Source organism: Chelmon rostratus, chromosome 23 (genome assembly GCF_017976325.1).
Source record: "Chelmon rostratus isolate fCheRos1 chromosome 23, fCheRos1.pri, whole genome shotgun sequence".
Classification (NCBI taxonomy): Eukaryota; Metazoa; Chordata; class Actinopteri; order Chaetodontiformes; family Chaetodontidae; genus Chelmon; species Chelmon rostratus.
In genome coordinates, this window is record NC_055680.1 from 2,238,843 (window position 1) to 2,251,154 (window position 12,312).

Genomic DNA, 12,312 nt, shown 5'->3' on the forward strand with positions numbered 1-12,312 from the left:
AGCGATGGTGTGAAGGAGGGAGTGTGTGTGTGTGTGTACTGGAGAGAGAGAGAGGGGTGGCAGGGAGGGAGGGAGCCACCCTTCCCCCACACAAGGTGTCTCTGACATTCTCTCCTTTTTATGAGTGACACCAGCCTATGCTGTAGGCAGAGGAATCAGGAGTTACAGCAAAATTCCCCATTAGGGAAAAAAAAAATTTATATAAAGGGGTGATTTCAAGATTTTCTATTATCTGGTCTGACTTCAACCGAGAGCAGTTCCATAAGCTGAAAGTCTGCTGAAACTAAGGTTTATTCATGCAATATCTCAGTCTGGATTCCACCAAAAGGCAGGCAGTGGTGCTCTGTCCTGATGCTTAATTGCCCCCCTTCCCAATTGACCACATTCACGCTGAAGACTGTACAAATAACACATGTATGTGTATTGGTTATAAGGGTTTATAACAATCAAAATTTTTTCAGCCCTCTTTTCTCACCATACTGTAATGACTGTGTTCACTCTGAGGTTTTACAACACTGCCAACAGTGGAATCTTACACAGAGAAAGCATTACTGTGTTTCAAATTAGAAGATGTGAATGAAACTTTGTAGAATGAGATCAAGCTTAATTAGCTTCCAACATGTGCTGCTGCAACATAGAAATAGCATAATAAAACTGAAGAAACCAGAAATCCTTATATCTATATATATATATAAAAGATTCAATATTAAAACTGAAGATGTAGGTTTAGAACCTGCTATCACCCTCAAACAGAATGACTTAATTCAAGTAGTAATGTTAGATAAGAACTCATTCTAAGTTATAAAACTCTTCTGGTGTTAATGAAGATTTATCTTTGTCACAATGATAGTAAAACTAAATAAAAGGCCATAGATCAGTCGGTGTAGTTTAGAATATCGCATCTATAATATAAAATACCGTACATCTTAAACTTGTATAATATTGTATAATACTCATAGATCTGCTTGGTGTTAGTGTTGTAGATAACATGAGAAGATGATGAACCTGCAGCTGATGCAGCCATAACAATATTACATACTAATATGGTTGGTTGGTTACAAAATTTACCTGAAGTCCTTAGCAACAACATCCAGGCCTTGTGGGGCCCCTCCTAATTTTGGCCCTTCGTGCTGTGGTTTCATTATTCCTATCCCTGCAACGCCACCTTTACAATCTGTCATGTGATTGTGCTGCCATCTACTGGACCACCTGGGACCAGTACGTTTGACAAATCGGCTGAAGTCGAGAGCTGCATTCCAATACCCGTACTACAAAAAGTGTGTATTAATGCATAGTTTGTCAAATGCAGTGCAGCAAAAACACCAGGATGCTCTACTACATGTCGTTGCACTTTGCAGTATGCAAGCCAGTATGCTTTTCTGGCTGTTCTGACGTTACAATCCTCTGTGGAGCAAAAGATTCGTCACACTCGAGTTTGTACTCAATGTAGCACCAAATGTACCAAATCTCCAAATCGCATACTTTTTCTTCATGTTGTGCTCTGCAATGGATGTATGAGGAGGAAGGTCAAAGCTCAAGGCACACTGCTATGACCAAGGTGTCCCAGTTGTGTTCATACTGCTTGCACTGCCAGTACGTTCTTTGCAAGTGCAGCTGCACTATGTGCTAAAAGTAAAAAGGACGAGGTATGTGATTTGGAACGCAGTCATTGTCTGCTGACCCCTGGTCGATGGCCTTTGACTGGATTTGGTCTGGTGTTCACAGACCACTTCTTAATGCATGGCTGAACTCAACTGATGACAGCTGAGCCGGTTCTAGTCTATGATGTGGTTTAAAGTTCAGAAAAAGCTGCTAAGTTGACCTTCAGCTCAGACTGAGCTGATCATGAAAATGCTGAAGAATATGAAATCTGTAAGGTTTTTAAAAAGTAGCTGGCTGGATTCCTTTCAGGTACTTTAACCTCATCCTAGCAGTTGCTTGTAATTCTGTTGGAAATGTTTTGTCGCAGACCTATATGTTGCCACCAGGAGGACAACTTGTCCACCGCAGCTCAAGGAAAAGATCACAGTAAAAAAGACTAACTTTGGAAGACATCCTCTTCATATGGCTAACTCAGGCTGCTCAAGCCTCATATCATGTAGCTTTGGCTGAACCGTGGAATGCATTTTACACCAATCAGGGACTGTCGATTATGATTCTCATTTCAGAGTCATAATTATATGATCAAAGATGCTTTCAGTGCACAAGTGGCATGTGAATATCACTTCTGAGTTTGAGTAGATTGATTTGCATGGCCAAAAAATAAAAGGACATACTGTAAAAAAGTAAAATATCATGAGTTTTTAGACATTACTGTGTCCCCGATGCTGAATCCTAAAACTGTTAGTGACCTCCTGATTTTTCCTCTCACATCACCATCAGGTCAACATTTCCAGTGGTGCACAATAAACATTCAAATCTTATGGATGCTTGGTCATGATTTTTAGCCGTGAGCTGATTCTTACTACCAATAAGATGAACCTCTTCGAATGCAGACACTCTGTCAGTGTTCCTCTAGTTCATTTGAATTAAACCTTTGAATTTTAACAACCCCATGACCCATCCCTTAACACCGCCCACAGGGTAAACGTGACATTTTTGCTACTACTGGTACGGCTCTAAGAATAGCGAAACCTTTCTGTGATGCTCATTTCAGCAAATTTCACACTTTCATATTGTGGGCTGTGATGAACTTTCAGCTTCCAGGGCTTTTATTTTTCTGCACCCTGGGATCACTTTCAAAGTCACAAGTGAGCCCTCCAAGCTGGTTGCTATGGAGCCTCGTTTCTTCTGAGGCCGGGCTGCTGCTGACCTGGAGACTGTACTCTGCTGGTACCAGCCTCCATCTGGGACAGTCTCCTTGCCAGACATACTTCACTGTCTCTCCCCAGCACAAGAGCCATGCTTCTGACTTTGAACATGAAGCACAGCATAACCATTACTGGTGGTATTCAGCAATCCATTTATAACACATACAATGAATGAGTACAGATGTACATAAACACTTTTATTGAATTAGAAAAAGATGGCTCTATATTTTTTAATAATATAGGCACATACAGGAGCCATGACCACATACTGATTCATAAAACGAGATCACAAAACAAAAATGTTGGAAACTGCTGATTTAATCTTTAACACTCTGTTAAAGTACTGTTGTATTTGTAATAATGTATTCAACCAGTAAAATAAAAACCAGTAAAATAAAAACAACAACTAGTGCAATAAAAACAACAACAACCAGTGAAAGGAAAACAACAACCAATGATAAAAAACAACAACAACCAGTATCAAAAGAACACCAACCAGTGAAACAACAACCAGTCACCAAAAAACTACAACCAGTATAATGAAAACAACAACCAGTATAATAAAAACACCAACCAGCAGGGATGGCTGGTATAAATGGGCTAACAGGGCTCAGCCCTCCCAAGCTAGCACACAAAAGATGAGAAAATTATCTTTTGAATAACTTACAACAGATTGTTTAGAATTTAGGTGAAACCATAGGTAGCATCAGTCAGAAGAAAAACATAGAATATCTCTAAATGGGCTTACTTTTCACAGCCCCAGCACGCACAGTCCGCTTTCATTCATTTCATTCTTGTAAGTGATTGACAGGTGTCATGTCATGCCACCATGATTTACTGATCAACTTCAGTCAGCCCACAGGCCGCTGACTTTTGACCGGTAGCAGCGAGTTAACGCAGAGCTGCTGTCTGTGCCAGAGATGGGACGGAGGGAGAAAAAGTTCAGCTATGGCGGGCGTTGGCATGAACGAGGTGGATTATTTGCTTTCTTGTCCATTTTCCTCAATGTCTTTGGAGCAAAAGCTGGAAGTTAAGAGACTGGGATCACATCGGCCAAACGATGAGGACCTTCAGAGCATGAACACAAATGGCCATCACAGCTCCGATGACATCGGCAGAGTCAGAGAGGTGTTTCAGTCTGCTCCAGAGGATTAAAGCGTTTCTCTGAAGTACGATGGGGCTGCACAGATTGAATGCACTTGCCATGCTGTCTATCGAGAGGGACTTTATCCAAAAATTACCAGACTTCAATGACATGATTAACCTGTTTGCATCCCAGGAAGGCCGTCGATGTGAGCTTCTTTTCAAATAAGGTTGGCCCATGTAGACCTGTTGAAGGACTGTGACACGTTGTTTTTGCTGAGGTTATCTGTTGTACTGAACGCAGTACAAAAGGCAAGTACCTAAGTACGTTTACTCAATTACTGTTAAGTTTGAGGTGCTTTTACTTTCCTTGTGTATTTTCATTTCTTGCTCTTTATATTTCTACTGCACTACAATTACAACAGAGCCACAGACTGTATTCTGCCCTCCAAAAACTGTTCACTAAAGCTGAATATTATTACCTTCATGAGGGTAGGATTTACTGCCTACCTGTTTAAATTGTTATATTAGCTTTAATTTGGTGTATGCTATCTCGTCAACTGATGCATTTCTAGCGGATGTTTTTTTTTAAGAAGTGCATTTTACACTGAAAGGGAGTAGCGGAAGTCGCCATCGTTGTGCCTGACTTGACTCCGGACTTCCAGACTCGTTTTCCATAAAGCGTCGCTTTCGCAACAGAAATGAGCAGCATTGGCGCGACTAAATACGAGTGTGGAGGGCTCAGTTTGCCGGTCAAACAGGTGACAGCGAGGCACGGTATTTAGACCGAAAGTTGCCACACTAATTCCGAAAAAGAGGAAGACGGATCCCGGGACAAATGTTTGCTAACCGTTTGGCTTCAGCTTGCAGGGAACTTTCGCTTACCCGTTAAAGTGTTCGCTCATGTCTGATCCTGAAAACGCCGCTTGTTTGCGGGACTGTTGCTCAAAGGAAGCGGGTAGGATAGTCCGTGCAGTATTAGTTTGGCACAGCTTCAGTATCTGTCGCTTCATGACTGTAGAAAACTGACTCACCCGCCGAAGGCCGGGCGGCACCGGGGTCGGATCCCCCCTCCATAGGTTGACCCCTCACTGTCTGAAGATGATCGGGTCACCGGATCTGCCGGACTTCACCGGCACTGAAGGGTTTGGGGAAGGAGAAGAGGACCAGCAGGCTCTACCTGAAGAGTTGTCTGTCCCCCCTTTTGCCTCCATCCCACCCCTGGACCACCTCGGCCCGGTTCCACAGAGACTTCATTTTGGTGGCTGAATTCTCAGAGCAGGTGTGTGCTTTGAGTTTGGATAAAAACTGTACCTGCTGTGATATCCAGTGCTTTGGGAATAATTTTGCAATAACTGACTCTTTGTTACTCGTTTTACAGTTTTATGAAACTAGGATTTCTCATGGAGGGTAAAAGTCAAGATAAGACCTTATTGATCTCCTGAGGAGATTACAGCAACACAAAACCAGACCAGATAAAGACACCACAAGGGCAAGAAGAGAGGAAAGGAAACAAAAATAGAATAAAGCAACAACTCAGCAGAGGAGAGTAAACATTAAGCAGCAGAAGAAAAAATACTATAAATTCAGATAAGAAGACTATATTCAATACCTGAGGTACACAAATCTGCTTTGTGTGCAGTAATGTTGTAAATGTGCAAAAACGTTATTTACAATTAAACAAGTGGGCAGTTTCCAGTGAAGAATATAATACTGCATAATAACAACGCTGGGACATAAGATGTAGCATAATGCAGTGATATCGGTCCGATACTGACTCAGATAGCTTGACAATGGGCTGATCTGGTATCAGATACCATTGTTTTAATAAGTAAGGATTCAGTACTTTTTTATGTATGTGTTTATTTGTGACGTTGCGTTTTACAAACTTAGGAAAGCAATGTTTAAGTCAAGCCTTACACACAAAAGAATGACCCCAGTCTCTTCCACACACTGGTATCAGATAGGTACCTGGTATTAGCCGATGCTCATACCAGGTATCAGGATGATGTCTCCCATGCCAGGCCTCTATCTCAAAACCTCCTGTTCTAGGTCACACTGGCCTTAGATATATTTTGCACACAAAGAATCACTCCTCGTCTAAATCACTTCTATGAATAATAAAGGAAAAACTTAACCAGGAGAAGTAGAATTTCTGTTGATTATTCAGTCACACAATCCATCAGCAGAAAATATGAATAAGATTAACATATCAGGATCATCATTAATCATCATTTATCATTAATATAAGCATATGCATGCAATCTGACTATTAGCAGAATATATGTGTGTAATCAAACTTATCTAAGTATAGAAATATGACCCAAATATCTGTCAGCAGGCACAAAAATCACAGAAAAATGACAAAAGGCTGCTGCTAGAGTAGTGATTGTTTTCAACAACAGGCTGCCCTGTTTTGTCTCCCAAAGCCCAAGGTGAGGTCTTCAAATTGTAATTTTTATATATCCCCAGTAAAAAAAACAAAAAAAAAACCTCAAAGATATTTAATTTTCAAAAATATAAAGCAGGATAATGTGGACATCATGAAACTGGAACCAGGAGCAGCCTGCTGACCTCGGGCTTAAGACGGTGACTGTGGTCCACAATGTGCCTGGTTCATGTCCTCTCTTGGGACATTGTCTTGTTATTTTCTTTATTGATTGAGTCCGTTTTTCCCTGAACCGCGCAGCCAGAGAACATTTTGGTGAACAGTTAATTCAGAATATTTTCGTGTCAAGCGGCTACTTGTTTCCAGCATACATTGTTGAGGAATTTTCCAATATTTTCTGAAGTTTCATATAAAATAATTCTCATTAGCAACCCAAGGTGAATGTTTGCATCACATTGTGTCACGTCAGACTTCTGCTGTTTGTGTACAGGTGGGAGCCACACCTGTGCTGACGATACCGGACGACCCCAGAGTCATCGGATCATTTGACCTCGACCACTTCTCTGTTCGCATCATGTCTGTGGACTACCAGGCGTCCGGCCCCTCCCGCATCCCCCCGGCCCCCGCCTCAACCTCAGCGAGGACGCCAGAGTGATTCTGGGAGATTCAGCGGAAGGTGCGTTTGCATACGTTCACCACATGACCCTGCATGACCTGCAGGCTCGGGGTATGGTGCGACCTTTCTGCATGGCATACGTGTGCTCCGACCAGGCGAAGCTGATGGAGAATTTCTCTGAACTGTCGACGTGCTCCTCTCAGGCCCCTGACAGCCTCAAGACAGGAAACAGACAAGCTTTTTCTATGGAGCTGCAGAGAAAATTACTGCAGCTCGAGTAAGATCAGGACGTGCTTTGTGCCCTAGTCCACATGAACACAGATGTTTCTTAAAAGAGGGTTTTTCCTCTTTTGCTCTCAAAGAAATAATCTCTTTTAAAAAAAAAAACGCAAAAACACAATTGAAGTGGCTGATACAACGTTAATCCTAAAGCTATGCTGGCCAATCAGAAGTCTGAATGTAATCTATTTCTGGTGGCTAATAGAGGTCCGACCCCTGTATTATGAATCCTGCCACAGCAAGCTGTGACCCACCTACACAAATAAATGCTAAGGGATTTTGGGAGTTTGGGAATCTCATAAAAAATGTTATTTTTTAATTTGTCATGTTTATCTTTGAAAAACTGAGATTAGCCCATATATGGTTATTGATTACTGATGTTAGCCTTGAAAATCCAGTATTGGTTGGGCTCTACTACATAGGGTATTGCACACCATGGGTCCACCTGCACAGGTAATTTCAGGAATGATTAGACATCTTCAGAGGTCTATGTTAGGGAGTCACTCGTAAGCATTTTGTAACTGATTAAGAGGGACAAATGACATGAAATCTGTTTGTGTGGGAGCCCATACGACAGAGGAATTCAAGCATGTTTCCTATAGGGCTGCACAGAAACGTTAGCTTTGTTCATGACATCGACATTCAAATTCTGGTGATTCAATTTGTTGTCAAGTTCAAAAGTCAAAATCTGTTGAAGAAATTTCATTCCAAAATTCACAGCATGTTTTTATCTGAAGAAATATGTGCTGGCATTTAGCCTTTAAAAACAACGGGGGTCAAATGCAGGTCAGAGTTCACCTTTGCTTAACTCTAACTGGGCAGGTGTGCTCAGTCCGCCAATAGGAACACTGTGTTTGGAAATGTAGAAATTATTATTCTAGCTTGTTTCATCACAATATTTACTACACTATCACGCTGAAATAGCCTGACTTCCTGCCCTACGACCCAGCGGACTCCCTTACTGATCCGATTGTATTACTGCTTCCTGAGCCCTGTCCCTCCCTCTCCACCTCCACCTCCTCCAGGTCTGAGCATCGTCTGATGCCTCTGCAGGAGCTTTGCAACGCCTACTTCCTGTCACTGATGAAGGAGCAGCTCGCCGACACCGAGCGCCGCCTGCGTGGTGGCAGGAGTGTGCCGCGAAGTGCTTGTGTCAATGTGTCATACATTCGTTGTCCAGGAGGCTCACCCTTGTGAACTTCCTGTTTGAGCTGTGGAGCCCAGAGGATGGAGATGAAGAGGAGAGAGAGAGCGCTGAGGCAGAGCTGCAGAGGACGACAGGGAGTAAGGGCAGTGTTGAGGCGTTTCAGTCAGAACCAGTGAGCCCTGAGTTATTCTGCTCCTGTGTGGAGGAGATCCCATGAAACTGGAGGCTGGAGAAGCTAAGACAGTGACCCCTGACCCCAGTGTTGCCATGGAGATGACAGGGAGTGTGAGTGCTGGGGACTGAGAAGTCTTATCTCAGCAACCAAAAATGTTCAGGAAAATGACAAATACAAAAACATCTCAATATGCAGAATTCAATAAGGTACATATTCTAATCCCCATTGTAGCCCATATTACTTGACTGTTTGACAAGTTCTGTTCTGTCTCAATCAGCCGACCTGTGCCAACAACCTCAGATGTCGTCAGATGGAGGTGCAGTCGAAACCTGAGGCAAAGTCCAAGAGGCTCCAGCTGTGCGCCCTCAATTTACAGGTACACTCTGAAATTTCACCTCAGATCTCTTGAAGGCATAGGTTGTGCTTTCAGTCCGAGCAGCTGCTGTAAGAGCTCTGCTCAGTGTTGGCTCCTTCATTTGTGCATGTGCAACATGTTTTGTACAAAGCAGTGCTTAGGGGATACACATTGTTATGCTCTGGTTAGGCTGCACAGAGCCCCAAGAGTCCTTCATAATCCAAATTCTGTGCGTGCTCATGCACTGGCTGTATAGAAGAAGTCAAGCAAGCATGAAACAGCTTTGAGTTGGTGTGCAGAACATCCACATAAGCAATGGTGTCGTGGATATAATCTGTACTTGCTGCATGACATCATTTGTTCACTAAATGTTAGTGGAGCAAACTAATGACTGGACATAGAGGATTTGAAACAATGAGATTTGCCTTATGCAAACTGTATCTTTTCTGAATTGCTGCACATCATATATTTCTATTCTGCACCTCTCGAAAGTTGCTGTCTCAGTGAATACTGGACAATTTATTTTTCTTTTGTCCAATTCTTGTCATGGGCTGCTCTTGCAGATTTGCATATCATAGAAGAGTGGGCTGATGTTCTTCATGGAGGTCTGCTCTTTGAGTGTCCCTCCAGTTTCAGATGCTTCCTAGGTCCAGTCGTGTTTTGCCGTGGGTTGGGCTTTAATACTCTTACTGCTCTTATAAAACAGTTAATGCAGAAACCACACATGCTGTGTATCATTGGAAGAATATCTTCAATATGTTTAGGAGCACTAGCTCAGCATGAGGTCCAGAGGGCTCAGTCATTAGCTCTGGACATCTGCATGGAGATCCAGGGCTTTCTGCACGGCTGTCATCAGTACATGCCCCTGGGAGAAATGAGCCTTGGAGGTTCTCTACTGGATGACCTGCAGGCACACACTCATACAATATGTATTGGCTTTGTTGCTGATAATACACAAAACTTTTCCACCCCTCAATAATGTCACACAGTAAGATGTTGATGAATGCCACCTGGGTTTATTTCTGTCTGTCTGTCTGTCTGTCTGTCTGTCTGTCTCTCTCTCTCTCTCTCTCTTTTTGTGTGCATGTGTGTGTATGTGCATGTGTGTGTGTTCAGGTGGTCAGTGCAGACCAGGCATCTCAAACCGGTTCCATAAAGGGCCGTGTGGCTGCAGGTTTTCGTTCCAACCCAGGAGGAGCACATCAGGCCAACCAATCAACATCAAGGGATCACTTAGCTATCAGCTGAAGACTGAGATCAGCTGATTAATTGATTCCAGCCTGGTGTGCTCCTCCTTGGTTGGAATGAAACTTGCAGCCACAGGGCCCTTTATGGAACCGGTTTGAGATACAGGGTGCAGACCATGCATGTCTGCTGGTGCCTCTACAGCTGGAGGCCTCTCTGTGGCGTCTCGTCCCCGGAGAGGAAACACTGCTCACACACCCGTTGCACTGGATGGTCCGACGGGTCAATCTGGAATATTTTCCTAGAGGACGCAGCTACTGGGACAGGTGAACACGGCCAGATTTTTAAAAAATGTTTTCATTCATCAGGCAACCTGCACGTTTAGTTATAAACATTATCATTTGCCGTAACTAGCAGATTATTACTGCTAATTAGCCACAATTGTGTTTTTATTACAATGTTCGTGTGTAAATCAGTAACTAACAAATAAATGTAGGACTGCAAATAATGATCGATCAATTTACTAATTAATTGTCAAAAAAACATCCATCATGGCAAAAGAAACGTCTTGTTTGACCAAAAGCCCAAAATATTCCATTTACAATAATATAAGGTAAAAAAGCAGCAAATCATCTCATTTGAGAGGCTGCAATTAGAGAATGCTTCCCCTTTTTTTTTTACTGTTTTGCTTGAAAAATTACTGAAACATGTAATCGATTATCAATATAGTATTGGCGATTGTTTTTTTCCCTCTCAATCACTGATCATTTTAGCTCTAACTAAAGCTGGAACCTTTAGAAACATTCACAGGCAGAATCTTAAAAATTGCCTTAATCAATACGTTTTTGATACCAACACTGAATCAAATCGATATGTTTTATGCGATGTGAGTGGAAAGGGTGATGCTACCTCTGCAAGCCTTTGTAACTTACATTGAAGCAGCAGTGATAGACTCATTTAAGCACAGGTATTGAGCCATTCACTGAAACCAGCCTCTCCTTGTGTCTTGTAGGTACCTGGTGGGTGGCTACCTGTCGTCAGAAGCTGTTGTGAAGATGTTGAGTAAGACTATCATGGAAACTATAAACTGTGAGGGAGGGGGACGTGGTTCTGACTGCCCAGCCTGAGCTCACCTCTCCCTGGGTCAACGCCTGGCCCCTCTCTCTCTACCCGTGGGAGACTCAGCGCCTGGCTCAGCTCGATGATGGATGCCGCAGACATACTCACTGCCGTGCACCATCACAGTGTTTCAGGGTGGACTTGAGTTCTGATTTCATGTATTTTTTCCCAAATGTGACACAGTTCAGATGAGGTGGAGCATTTTCGAATCGAAGGGCAGAAACGCTCACTATCGCAGTGTTAAAATCACGCAGCGGAGGAGTGGGAGGAGTCGGCCTTTCAATGGAGACGCTGGTTAATTTCAGGGGTTTTTTTGCAGACAGAATCCTGCCTTGCGACCACTCGAAGCCGCCCCGCTGGCCAATCTCATCCTGCACCTCGGCGACAGTGAGAGCAACTGGTCCCAGATCAACCTGGATGTGAGATTCCAGCAGTGTATTGTAGAGCTGATTGGCTGCCTAGAACAAGGGGTGTTGCACAGTTACTTCAAGCCAGCTGTCAATCTGCTCAGCGGCTTGTCAGAGGACCAGGTGGATCAGATGGGCTTCATGCTCTACTGCACTGTGTCAGAGCCTGAAATACTGCTCATATAACAGTCTGTACATACAATACATTTCTCAAGCTCAGACACACACCGAGATCAAAGAAGAATTGTGCAGTATTTTGTTTGACTTAGTTTAGTGTTCAGTCTATTGCCAATCATTTGGGTAAACTAACCCTTTTCAATTATGGTTTAAGTTTCCTAATAATTCTATGCACTTGCTTTTACATACAGTATGAATGTTGTGGACATTTCTTCAGTTATGTTTTCTTGCTGAGTGAAAGAATATTGTTTGTGATTGAATGTTGAAATTGCAAATAAAAAATGTAAGCGTCTGTTTCCCACAGGTTTATCTTAAATTATCTTACTGTTTTAAGATAGACTTGAAAAGATGTTGAAACTCCTCAGACAAGATTAGACTTTGACAGATTTGTTTGATTTTACTTCGTTGCGGTGACGGACTTTTTATTGTTTATGATAGTTGCTATGGAAACGGACGAAACGACCCAATCGATAAGGGTGACGTCAACGATCAAAGCCCCTTTCTGCTCCACCAGTGATGTATCAAAGCACTGGTGCTGGTCCAGAAACTTATGAGTCTGAGATGTTTTAC

At 42.8% G+C, this 12,312-nt stretch overlaps 2 pseudogenes; both read left to right on the top strand.

The window, feature by feature from the left end:
- The first annotated feature begins 4,619 nt into the window (after positions 1 to 4,619).
- LOC121626788 lies at positions 4,620 to 10,021 on the top strand (annotated as a pseudogene).
- Positions 9,579 to 11,940, top strand: LOC121626789 (annotated as a pseudogene).
- The last annotated feature ends 372 nt before the right edge of the window (positions 11,941 to 12,312 follow it).